The 14,547-nt window shown below is 55.0% G+C and overlaps 1 long non-coding RNA gene across 1 annotated transcript; it reads left to right on the top strand.

Annotated features, from left to right (window-relative positions):
• The first annotated feature begins 2,096 nt into the window (after positions 1-2,096).
• Positions 2,097-14,273, top strand: LOC144730764 (uncharacterized). Its single transcript, XR_013587847.1, has 4 exons — positions 2,097-2,550; positions 7,086-7,196; positions 13,272-13,351; positions 13,939-14,273. It is a non-coding gene; the product is annotated as an uncharacterized LOC144730764 (long non-coding RNA).
• The last annotated feature ends 274 nt before the right edge of the window (positions 14,274-14,547 follow it).

Raw genomic sequence — 14,547 nt, 5'->3', positions numbered from 1 at the left:
CCAAGCGCGTGCCACCACTACCACCACTGCCACCACCACCGCCACCACCACCACTACCACCACTGCCACCACCACTGCCACCACCACCGTCACCACCACCACCACCACCACCGTCACCACCACCGTCACCGCCACCACCACTACCACCGTCACCACTACTACCACCGTCACCGCCATGGCGATGTAGGTGCCACTGGTTCTTCACGTTCTGTGGATGTAAGTGCCACTGGTTCTTCACGTTCTGTAGATGTAGATGCCACTGGTTCTTCATGTTCTGTGGATGTAGGTGCCACTGGTTCTTCACGTTTTGCAGATGTAGATGCCACTGGTTCTTCATGTTCTGTGGATGTAGGTGCCACTGGTTCTTCACGTTTTGCAGATGTAGGTGCCATCACCGCCATCTATTGCGCGGAAGTTGAACTTACGGCTCTCGGTCCGAACATCAAAAACACAAAGTAAGCACGGCCACGTAGGTAAAACAACAACTTTGTTTCATTGACCCCTATGTGTTTATTAAGACTGTGCATTTGTTTTACGATTGAGAACCAACGAGGCGGCAAGGCTGCGGTGAAAGTTCAAGAACCACCGAGCAAAGCCAACAGGACCAGCACTGACAATCAGTTTGTGTTCTAAATGACACGGCGATGTTTCGCAAAAGAATCCCGGCGAGCATGGACCGCAAGGCTCGCGTGACGATGACGAGCGGCGATGGCGACGAAGATCAAGTTCAAAGTTCATTGATTAGGTAGAGCCCTGCGAGCCATTCGGCTCTTGAATCGGGTGCAACCGCAACAAACAGAAAACAAAAACATGAACAAAAAACAACTTAAAGTGACTGAGTGTAAACAGAAAATCCGAGAAAAGACAGCAAAATATTACAGAAAAAGCACCGTACACCGACACTGTGTGCAAAAATCCCAGTGGGATGCAAGTCAAACAACAACAACCACAAGACAACTTAGATTAAGGCCATCAGTCTAACTCTGTACTACAACAAACAAACATGGCCAAACCGAAAAACTTTTCGAAAATCACCAAAATGAAGCCATAAACTGTGACCGCATTTTCACAATAAACGACGTGAAAAACATGTACTACCAAACTCTGCCAGCCATAGGTGGCTGCATGAGTCACTCCACAAGATGATGATGATAGTGGTCTATTGGCGGTTTAAATGGGAAAAATATGTTTTGGTTTCTCAACAAAAATCGCCGAGAAAGAGGCGGACAGGGAACGTCGATCGGAAAGTCTAATCGGGAGACGTACGGTGAGACATCGCGCGTGCGAGTTGAAGGGTATTTCGTCAACGCGCACCGACCCTGGCGTGGTGGGGGGGGGGGGCGATGGATATTATCGCGGCGTCGTTAAACCCGCCACCACCCGACACGGCCGATGAGTGAAGGTTGTCACGTGAACAAAATCGGCCAATTCGTGTTGGGCACGAACCGGTCGTGTGATGGAGCAGCTACAACGACGTTGACAATTCCAGCATTTTATTGGCATCCGAACGGCAGAGGTCGCAACCGGGTACCCGATACCCGTACCCTACCCGATACCCGGCCGGGTACGGGTAGCCGAGTAGCCGTTTGCGACCCTGGTGCGGCCGGGTACGGTTATGCCGTGAGTCGCTGGTGAGTCACCGTTTGTCACTCCGGGTACGGATAAGGAATCAAACCCCGTTTGCGACCTCTGCCGAACGGTAGGGGAAATCCCTTTGACCACGAAATCACATCCCCAAACCCGTCAACTCCACGCACCTCCCCACCCCCCAACTCCACCCACCTCCCCCTACCCCCGCACCTCCCCATCCCCCAACTCCACCCCCCCCTCCCTACACCCGCACCTCCCCACCCCCCAACTCCACCCACCCCCGCACCTCCCCACCCCCAACTCCACCCCCCCTCCCTACCCCCGCACCTCCCCATCCCCCAAACTTCACGCACCTCCCCCAAATCTCCCCCCCCCCACCATCACCACGTCGCCCGCCCCCCTCCCCGCCCACTCCACCCCCACGCAGCCCCCTCCTACCTCGCACGAGAGCAAGTCGATGACACGGAGCGACGGGGCAGTCCCCAGTTCGCTTCAAGTTCTCATTCAGCAACATCGTTCTAGTCGTCGTCTTCTTCGTCGTCGTCGTCTTATTCAGAAGACGGATCAACTCGTCCACCATCAACTCCACCACCGACTCCACCACCAACTCAACCACCGACTCAACCACCGACTCAACCACCGACTCAACCGCCGACTCAACCACCAACTCAACCACAAACTCCACCATCAACTCCACCACCAACTCAACCACCAACTTAACCACAAACTCCACCACCAACTCCACCACCAACTCCACCACCACCAACTCCACCATCAACTCAACCACCGACTCAACCACCGACTCAACCACCGACTCCACCATCAACTTAACCACAAACTCCACCACCAACTCCACCACCAACTCCACCACCACCAACTCCACCATCGACTCAACCACCGACTCAACCACCGACTCCACCACCAACTCAACCACCAACTCCACCACCACCAACTTCCCAGGTGAGCCGAGTCACTGAGAATGTGGAGTTGACTAGATGGACAGGTGGATTGTTTGGACCGCATTGATTCGCTCAACACACAGGCAAAGGTCCCCCGTGTAGCTGATGCACGGCTGTTGGGGCAAGTGCTGTGGGGGAAAAACACACACACCCGGCCACCTTTGTCTCTCCGGTGCTGATGTTTTATACGCGCCGCACCACTGTGTACTCGGTTCAGGCCGAGTTGACCTAGGGGAGGCCCAGGGAGCGGTTCGGATATTCGTCACTGGTGTTGGCCGTGAGCGGGAATCGAACTCGTAGCGCAGTGCGCTGACCACTACGCCACTGCTCCCACAGACACACACAGACACACACATACACACACATACACACACAGACACACACAGACACATACAGACACATACACACACAGACACACACATAGACACACACAGACAGTTACACACAGACACACACACATACAGACATAGACACACACACTTAGACACACACAGACACACACACAGACAGACAGACACACATAGACACACACATACACACACATAGACACACACAGACACACACACAGACACATAGGCACACACATACACACACAGACAGACACAGACACACACAGACACACACATACACACACATAGACACACACATAGACACACACACTTAGATACACAGACAGACACACATAGACACACACATAGACACACACACATAGACACACACACACAGACAGACACACATACACACACATAGACACACACAGACACACACACAGACACATAGACACACACATACACACATAGACACAGACACACATAGACAGACACATACACACACAGACACACACATACACACACATAGACACACACAGACACACACACAGACACACACAGACACACATAGACACACACACATAGACAGACACACACACAGACATACATACATAGACATACACACAGATACATACACACACATAGACAAAAAAAGACAAATATCCCCCATATAGCCTTAACAGACTGTAGGGGCAAGTGCTGTTAGCGAGCACCAATGAAGGCCGGAACGGTACACGAGGGGGTGGGTGGCCAGCACCACGCCCGACCGCCTTTGTCTCCCTAGTGGCGATGTTTACACACCGCACCAGGTACTCATTTGAGGCTGAGTCGACCTAGGGGAGGCCCGGGACCGGTTCAGATAATCGTCACTGGTGTTGGCCGTGAGCGGGAATCGAAAGCGTGTCACCAGGTTCATAGCACAGCGCGCTAACCGCTGCACCACCGCTCCCCAGACATTGACACACACATAGACACAGACACACATAGACACACAGACATAGACACAGACATAGACACACACAGACATAGATACACACACAGACATAGACACATAGCCTTAGACACATAGACATAGACACACACACATAGACATAGGCACACACACAGACACACACGAAGACATAGACACACACACATAGACACGCAAAGATACACACAGACATAGACACACACACACATAGACACACATAGACACACAGACACACAGACACATCGGCACACACCGACGTAGACTCACGTGGGGCCGGATGAAGGGTTTTGTGGAGTCTTATCGTGTCTTGTGGTCTTGTCTAACATGGGCCGGCACGTCCACTTCACCAAGAGCATGGCCATACAGCACCCCAAGGCCGTAGCCATGGAGTCAACATTGGGGGGGACCAAATCTCCCAGGGGGTCTGGGGGTCCCAACCCAAAAAAACATCTAAATTTGCAAACTAATTTCCTGCCTATAATATAAAAAAATGGCACTAACACATTGGATGGACTTTTTGTTTATTTTGTACAATAATGTCTAATAGTGTATTGTATTACATCGCTCTGTTTTTACTGTTTTACCATTTCTTGTTTCATTGTATGTAATGTTTGAGATTAGGGATTCATAAAGTACAACCATAATCATATAAACAAATCTATGCATTGATTTATATGAAGACAAGGCCAGATATTGTGGCCAATGTTTAGTAAATTGTTGTTTTTATTTACATAGCATAGCAATTATATCTTTTATAGCAATATATTTTGGGAGACATTTTGAGCATATTTGAATATTGGGGGGGGGGGGGTGTCGTGTCGTCTTAGTGTAAATACGTACCGACTTGAGCCGTTCATATTCTACACAAATAGCAACGCGATGTTTTTCTCCGATAAAAATTCTTTTTTTCAAAAACCGTTCAGCCTCCCTAATACGCGTAGACAATAGCATTAGAACTTTATAGATTCGTAACCACGTATTGATTACGACTAAAGATCTGTAACCGTGCATTGATTACAACTAAATATTTGTAATCACGTATTGATTACGACTAAAGATCTGTAACCATGCATTGATTACAACTAAAGATGTGTAACCACGTATTGATTACGACTAAAGATCTATAACCACGTATTGATTACGACTAAAGATCTGTAACCGTGCATTGATTACAACTAAATATTTGTAATCACGTATTGATTACGACTAAAGATCTGTAACCGTGCATTGATTACAACTAAAGATTTGTAACCACGTATTGATTACGACTAAAGATCTATAACCATGCATTGATTACGACTAAAGATATGTAACCATGCATTGATTACAACTAAATATTTGTAATAACGTATTGATTACGACTAAAGATTTGTAATCACGTATTGATTACAACTAAAGATTTGTAACCACGTATTGATTACGACTAAAGATCTATAACCATGCATTGATTACAACTAAATATTTGTAATAACGTATTGATTACGACTAAAGATTTGTAACCACGTATTGATTACAATTAAATATGTGTAATCACGTATTGATTACGACTAAAGATCTGTAACCACGTGTTGATTATAACTAACGACACGTGTCGTGTATTCACTACAGTCACGTGACGTGTATTCACTAAGGCAAAGATCCCCCGTGTAGCTTTAACAGACTGTTGGGGCAAGTGATGTTAGCGAGCACCTATGAAGGCCGGCACGGCACACGAGGGGGTGGGTGGCCAGGACCACGCCCGGCCGCCTTTGTCTCCCCAGTGGCGATGTTTAAACACCGCACCAGGTGTTCATTTGAGGCTGAGTCGACCTAGGGGAGGCCCACGACCGGTTGAAATAATCGTCACCGGTGTTGGCCATGAGCGGGAATCGAACCCGGGTCGCCAGGTTCGTAGCGAAGCGTAGCGCCAACCGCTACACCACCGCTCCCCACCCAAATATAGACACACACAGACACACATAGACACACACCCAGATGTAGACACACACAGACACACATAGACACACACACAGATGTAGACACACATAGACACACACACAGAACAAATAACCCCCGTATAGCCTTTAACAGACTATTCTTAGGTTTTTTCGCTAAAGCACCTATGAAGGCCGGAACGGTACACGAGGGGGTGGGTGGCCAGCACCACGCCCGACCGCCTTTGTCTCCCTAGTGGCAATGTTTACACACCGCACTAGGTACTCATTTGAGGCTGAGTCGACCTAGGGGAGGCCCGGGACCGGTTCAGATAATCGTCACTGGTGTTGGCCGTGAGTGGGAATCGAACTCGTGTCGCCGGGTTCATAGCGCAGCGCGCTAACCGCTGCACTAGACACACATACAGATGTAGACACACATAGACACACACACAGACACACACAGACACACATAGACACACACAGATGTAGACACACATAGACACACACACAGACACACACAGACACACATAGACACACACACAGATGTAGACACACATAGACACACACAGATGTAGACACACACAGACACACATAAACACACACAGACACACATAGACACATACACAGATGTAGACACACAGACACACACACGTACAGACATAGACACACACACAAAGACACACAAAGACATAGACACACACACATAGTAGACACGTACAGACATAGACACACACACAAAGACACACAAAGACACAGACACACACACATAGTAGACACATACAGACATAGACACACACACATAGTAGACACGAACAGACATAGACACACACACAAAGACACACAAAGACACAGACACACACACATAGTAGACACATACAGACATAGACACACACACAAAGACACACAAAGACATAGAAACACACACATAGTAGACACGTGCAGACATAGACACACACACAAAGACACACAAAGACATACACACACACACATAGTAGACACGTACAGACATAGACACACACACAAAGACACACAAAGACATAGACACACACATATAGTAGACACGTACAGACATAGACACACACACATAGTAGACACACAAAGACATAGACACACACACATAGTAGACACGTACAGACATAGACACACACACATAGTAGACACACAAAGACATAGACACACACACAGTAGACACGTACAGACACATGCGTAAGCGCACACAGACAAAACACAGGGATGAAACAGACACAGACGTAGGACACACAGAACGCACACAACCCACTGACCCTGGCCCAATGCTCGCCGTGTTGTTGTCCACTGGCAGGACCGTGCGAAGGTTCACCACCCAACCCAGCCTGCTCGGTCACGGAAGGTACCCGTGACCTGGCAGAGGGAGACAATGGTGGTGGCAATCTACGCTCTGCTTGCCGCGGTGGTGAGTCTCCACGTGAAGGCCAGGGACACCTGGGATCGGGGGTGACACTTGGGGACTGAGAACACCTGGGACCAAGGAGACCTGGGAGCAGGGAGACCTGGGACCAGAGACACCTGGGACCAGGGAAACCTGGGAGCAGGGAGACCTGGGAGCAGGGAGACCTGGGATCGGGGGTGACACTTGGGGACTGAGAACACCTGGGATCAGGGAGACCTGGGAGCAGGGGAACCTGGGAGCAGGGTACGCGGAGCTTAGATCCAGCCACTGAATGTGGGGGGCTTGGTGGTATGTTGATCGTCTTGTATCTATGGCAGCGGTTTCTGTTTGGTGGCTTTCGGCTCTGATTTTCACCTTTTGACTTTTTGTACGGCCCACACCCTGGTAGGTACGTCACATGACTCACGGGGAATTTTATTTCTGCCTCTCGGCCTGTGCCGCGCCCTGTTACCACCTACGTGCCCCGAAGCTAATTCTTCTGGATAGGTGTCACCTACTATATATACACACACTCACCTGTATAGGCACCTGCATTTTCACTCACTCACCCACCAACCCACTCACCCACCCACTCACCCACCCACTCACCTACCCACCACCCACCCACTCACTCCTGACCCACACACTCAACTACCCACCCACTCACCCACCACCCACCCACTCACCCACTCCCCACTCACTCACCCCCACCCACTCACCCCCCACCCACTCACCACTCACCTACCCACCCACTCACCCCTGACCCACCCACCCACTCACTCACCCACCCACTCAATCACCACCCACTCACTCACTCACCCACCCACTCAATCACCACCCACTCACTCACCCCTGACCCACCCACTCACCCACCCACTCACTCACCCACCTACTCACCCACCCACTCACCCACCCACTCACCCACCCACTCACCCACCTACTCACCTACTCACTCACCTACCCACCACCCACCCACTCACTCCTGACCCACCCACTCACCCACCCACTCACCCACCCACTCACCCACCCACTCACCCACCCACTCACCTACCCACTCACCTACCCACCACCCACCCACTCAGTCCTGACCCACCCACCCACTCACCTACCCACCCACTCAGCCACCACCCACCCACTCACCCCTGACTCACCCACCCACCCACCCACTCACCCACCCACTCACCCACCACCCACTCACCCACCCACCCACTCACTCACCCACTCACCCACTCACTCACCTACCCACCCACTCACTCACTCACCCACCCACCACCCACTCACCCCCCCACTCACCCACCCACCCACCCACCCACTCACTCACCCACTCACTCACCCCCCCACTCACCCACCCACTCACCCACCCACCCACTCACCCCCCCACTCACCCACCACCCACTCACTCACCCACCCACTCACCCACCTACTCACCCACCTACTCACCAACTCACCCACCCACTCACCCACGCACCCACCCACTCACCCACCCACTCACTCACTCACCCACTCACTCACCCACTCACCTACCCACCACCCACCCACTCACTCCTGACCCACCCACTCAACTACCCACCCACTCACCCCTGACCCACAAATCCACTCACTCACCCACCACCCACTCACCCACTCACCCACCACCCACTCACCCACCCACTCACCCACCCACTCACCTACCCACCACCCACCCACTCACTCCTGACCACACACTCAACTACCCACCAACTCACTCACCCACCACCCACACACTCACCCACCCACTCACCCACCTACTCACACTCACCTACTCACCCACTCACCCCTGACCCACCCACTCACTCACCCACCACCCACTCACCCACTCACCCACCACCCACTCACCCACCCACCCACTCACCCACCCACCCACTCACCCACTCACTCACTCACCCACCCATTCACCCACCCACTCACCCACTCACTCACTCACCCACCCACCCACTCACTCACTCACCCACCCACCCACCCACCCACTCACTCACTCACCCACCCACCCACCCACTCACCCACTCACCCACCCACTCACCCACTCACCCACCCACTCACCTACCCACCCACCCACTCACCCACCCACCCACTCACCCACTCACCCACTCACCCACCCACTCACTCAACCACCCACTCACTCACCCACCCACTCACCCACCCACCACCCACTCACTCACTCACTCACCCACACATCCACTCACTCACCCACCCACTCACCCACTAACTCACCCACCCACTCACCCACCCACTCACCCACCCACCCACTCACCCACCCACCCACTCACCCACCCACCCACTCACCCACCACCCACTCACCCACCCACCCACTCACCCACCCACCCACTAACCCACTCACCCACCCACTCACCCACTCACCCACCCACCCACTCACCCACCCACCCACCCACTCACCCACCCACCCACTCACCCACTAACTCACCCACCCACTCACCCACCCACTCATCCACCCACCCACCCACTCACTCACTCACTCACCCACTCACCCACCCACCCACTCACCCACTCACCCACCAACCCACCACCCACTCACCCACCCACCCACTCACCCACCCACCCACCCACTCACCCACCCACCCACCAACTCACCCACTCACCCACTCACCCACCCACTCACCCACCCACCCCACTCACCCACCCACCCACCCACCCACGCACTCACCCACCCACCCACCCACTCACTCACTCACCCACCCATCTACTCACTCACCCACCCACTCACCCACTAACTCACCCACTCACCCACCCACCCACGCACTCACTCACCCACCCACCCACTCACCCACCCACCCACCAACTCACCCACTCACCCACTCACCCACCCACTCACCCACCCACCCACTCACCCACTCACCCACCCACTCACCCACCCACCCAAGCACTCACCCACCCACCCACCCACTCACTCACCCACCCATCTACTCACTCACCCACCCACTCACCCACTAACTCACCCACTCACCCACCCACCACCCACTCACCCACCCACCCACGCACTCACTCACCCACCCACCCACCCACTCACCCACCAACTCACCCACTCACCCACTCACCCACCCACTCACCCACCCACTCACCCACTCACCCACCCACTCACCCACCCACCCCACGCACTCACGCACCCACCCACTCACTCACTCACCCACCCATCTACTCACTCACCCACCCACTCACCCACTAACTCACCCACTCACCCACCCACCACCCACTCACCCACCCACCCACGCACTCACTCACCCACCCACCCACCCACCCACTCACCCACCCACCCACTCACCCACTCACCCACCCACTCAACCACTCACCCACCCATTCACCCACCCACCCACTCATCCACCCACTCACCCACCCATCCACTCACCCACCCACCCACTCACCCACCCACCCACTCACTCACCCACCCACTCACCCACGAACTCACCCACCCACTCACCCACCCACCCACTCACTCACTCACCCACCCACCCACCCACCCACTCACCCACCCACTCACCCACTAACTCACCCACCCACTCACCCACCCACTCACCCACCCACCCACTCACCCACCCACCCACTCACCCACCCACCCACTCACCCACCACCCACTCACCCACCCACCCACTCACCCACCCACCCACTAACCCACTCACCCACCCACTCACCCACTCACCCACCCACCCCACTCACCCACCCACCCACCCACTCACCCACCCACCCACTCACCCACTAACTCACCCACCCACTCACCCACCCACTCATCCACCCACCCACCCACTCACTCACTCACTCACCCCACTCACCCCACCCACCCACTCACCCACTCACCCACCAACCCACCACCCACTCACCCCACCCACCCACTCACCCACCCACCCACCCACTCACCCACCCACCCACCAACTCACCCACTCACCCACTCACCCACCCACTCACCCACCCACCCACTCACCCACCCACCCACCCACGCACTCACCCACCCACCCACCCACTCACTCACTCACCCACCCATCTACTCACTCACCCACCCACTCACCCACTAACTCACCACTCACCCACCCACCCACGCACTCACTCACCCACCCACCCACTCACCCACCCACCCACCAACTCACCCACTCACCCACTCACCCACCCACTCACCCACCCACCCACTCACCCACTCACCCACCCACTCACCCACCCACCCAAGCACTCACCCACCCACCCACTCACTCACCCACCCATCTACTCACTCACCCACCCACTCACCACTAACTCACCCACTCACCCACCCACCACCCACTCACCCACCCACCCACGCACTCACTCACCCACCCACCCACCCACTCACCCACCAACTCACCCACTCACCCACTCACCCACCCACTCACCCACCACTCACCCACTCACCCACCCACTCACCCACCCACCCACGCACTCACGCACCCACCCACCCACTCACTCACTCACTCACCCATCTACTCACTCACCCACCCACTCACCCACTAACTCACCCACTCACCCACCCACCACCCACTCACCCACCCACCCACGCACTCACTCACCCACCCACCCACCCACCCACTCACCCACCCACCCACTCACCCACTCACCCACCCACTCAACCACTCACCCACCCATTCACCCACCCACCCACTCATCCACCCACTCACCCACCCATCCACTCACCCACCCACCCACTCACCCACCCACCCACTCACTCACCCACCCACTCACCCACGAACTCCCACCCACTCACCCCCACCCACTCACTCACACACCCACCCACCCACTCACCACCCACTCACCCACCCACTCACCCACTCACCCACCCACCCACCACCTCACCCACCCACTCACCCACTCACCCACACCCACCACCACCCACCCACCCACTCACCACTCACCCACCCACCCACTCACTCACCACCCACCCACTCACACACGACTCACCCACCCATTCACCCACTCACCCACCACTAACTCACCCACCCACTTACTCACCCACCCACTAACTCACCCACCCACTAACTCACCCACCCACCCACTCACCCACCCACCCACTCACCACAACGCAGGTCCCACTCGCACTCTGGAATCCGCTCCTCCCATCATCGTCGCCATCTCCCCCCCCCACTTCCCCCGCACGCTCTCACAGCAAGACCCTCACTGAGCGCAGTGAACTTTGTGCCGTGCCACAACTGCCCTGAGCCATGACGACTGCGACAGTGCTGTTTGTTGCGGGCCAATTGACGTTGTGGGCCCTGTGCACAGCACCTCGAATTTCAATGCCGCAGGCAGCGGGCAGCCAGCGACCCCTAGCGGTGGCACTCGGGATATAGACTCGCGTGCCTCTCGTGCCTCTGCTGCCTCTCTCACCTGTGCCTCTCACCTGTGCCTCTCACCTGTGCCTCTCACCTGTACCGCTCTCACCTGTGCCTCTCACCTGTGTCCCTTACCTGCCTCTCTCACCTGTGCCTCTCTCACCTGTGCCTCTCACCTGTGCCTCTCACCTGTGCCTCTCACCTGTACCGCTCTCACCTGTGCCTCTCACCTGTGTCCCTTACCTGCCTCTCTCACCTGTGTCTCTCACCTGTGACTCTCTCACCTGTGACTCTCTCACCTGTGCCTCTCACCTGTGCCTCTCACCTGTGCCTCTCACCTGTGCCTCTCACCTGTACCGCCCTCACCTGTGCCTCTCACCTGTGTCCCTTACCTGCCTCTCTCACCTGTGTCTCTCACCTGTGCCTCTCACCTGTGCCTCTCACCTGTGCCTCTCACCTGCCCCTCTCACCTGCGTCTCTCACCTGTCTCTCTCACCTGTGACTCTCACCTGTGCCTCTCACCTGTGCCTCTCACCTGTCTCTCTAAACTGTGTGCCTCATCCAAGGCTCTCATCTGTCACTCTCGCCTGTCTCACCTGTCTCTCACCTGTGCCTCTCACCTGTGCCGCTCACCTATGACCCTCAGCTATGACCCTCATCTGTGCCTCTCACCTGTGCCTCTCACCTATGACCCTCACCTATGCCCCTCACCTGTGTCTCTCACCTGTCTCTCTCACCTGTGTCTCTCCCGTGTCTCTCACCTGTGACTCACCTGTGCGTCTCTCACCATGTCTAGATGCTGTGTGTGGGCGGGACTCCGGTCACGTCGCCTCCGTGCACCTTGCCGGGGCCCTGGGGACATCCGCTGTCTCCCAGGTGAGTCGCTGCAGTCTGTGGTGTGTGCTGCACATCCACCCATTGTGGTGAGGATGAGGATGGAAGAGCCGGTGGTGATGGTGGTGGTGATGGTGGTGGTGATGTGAACGTTGTTTGTGATGGTGGTGATGTGAACGATGTTTGTGATGATGATGATGGTGGTGATGGTGTGAACGATGTTTGTGATGGTGGTGGTGATGGTGGTGATGTGAACGATGTTTGTGATGGTGGTGGTGATGGTGGTGATGTGAACGATGTTTGTGATGGTGGTGGTGTGAACGATGTTTGTGATGGTGGTGATGGGAACGATGTTTGTGATGATGGTGGTGGTGATGATGGTGGTGGTGATGTGAACGATGTTTGTGATGATGATGGTGATGATGATGATGGTGATGATGGTGGTGGTGATGATGGTGGTGAAGTGAACGATGTTTGTGATGGTGATGATGTGAACGATGTTTGTGGTGGTGTGAACGATGTTTGTGGTGATGGTGGTGATGATGATGGTGATGATGATGATGTGAACGATGTTTGTGATGATGGTGATGATGATGGTGGTGATGTGAACGATGTTTGTGCGGCCCCAGGGTGTTTCCTCCAGCTAGATAGCGGACCTGCGCCCCGTGCCCACACGGCTCCTTCATGGAGCACACCAACACCGACCACGCCTGCCGCAGGTGCAGGAGATGCGACGCAGGTACCGCTCACGAGACACGCGCGAGTCACACGGTGCCCAGGAGATGTTAACTCCCTCGCCTGGTGCACAGCAGGTCGTGGGTTCGTTCCTGACCCTGACGCCTGCTGCTGTATATTTGGAGTTTGCGTGCCTCTCTCTCTCATCATCACGGTGGCTAGGAGATGTTAACTACCTCGCCTGGTGCACAGCAGGTCGTGGGTTCGATCCTGACTCTGATGCCTGCTGCTGTATATTTGGAGTTTGCGTGTCTCTCTCTCTCTCTCATCATCATCATCACGGTGGCTAGGAGATGTTAACTCCCTCGCCTGGTGCACAGCAGGTCGTGGGTTCGATCCTGACTCTGACGCCTGCTGCTGTATATTTGGAGTTTGCGTGTCTCTCTCTCTCTCTCATCATCATCACGGTGGCTAGGAGATGTTAACTCCCTCGCCTGGTGCACAGCAGGTCGTGGGTTCGATCCTGACTCTGACGCCTGCTGCTGTATATTTGGAGTTTGCGT

This window comes from Lampetra planeri, chromosome 36 (assembly GCF_965212315.1).
Source record: "Lampetra planeri chromosome 36, kcLamPlan1.2.h2, whole genome shotgun sequence".
Lineage (NCBI taxonomy): Eukaryota > Metazoa > Chordata > Hyperoartia > Petromyzontiformes > Petromyzontidae > Lampetra > Lampetra planeri.
Note: the sequence above shows the minus strand (reverse complement) of the source record. Positions and strands in the feature narration are given on the sequence as shown.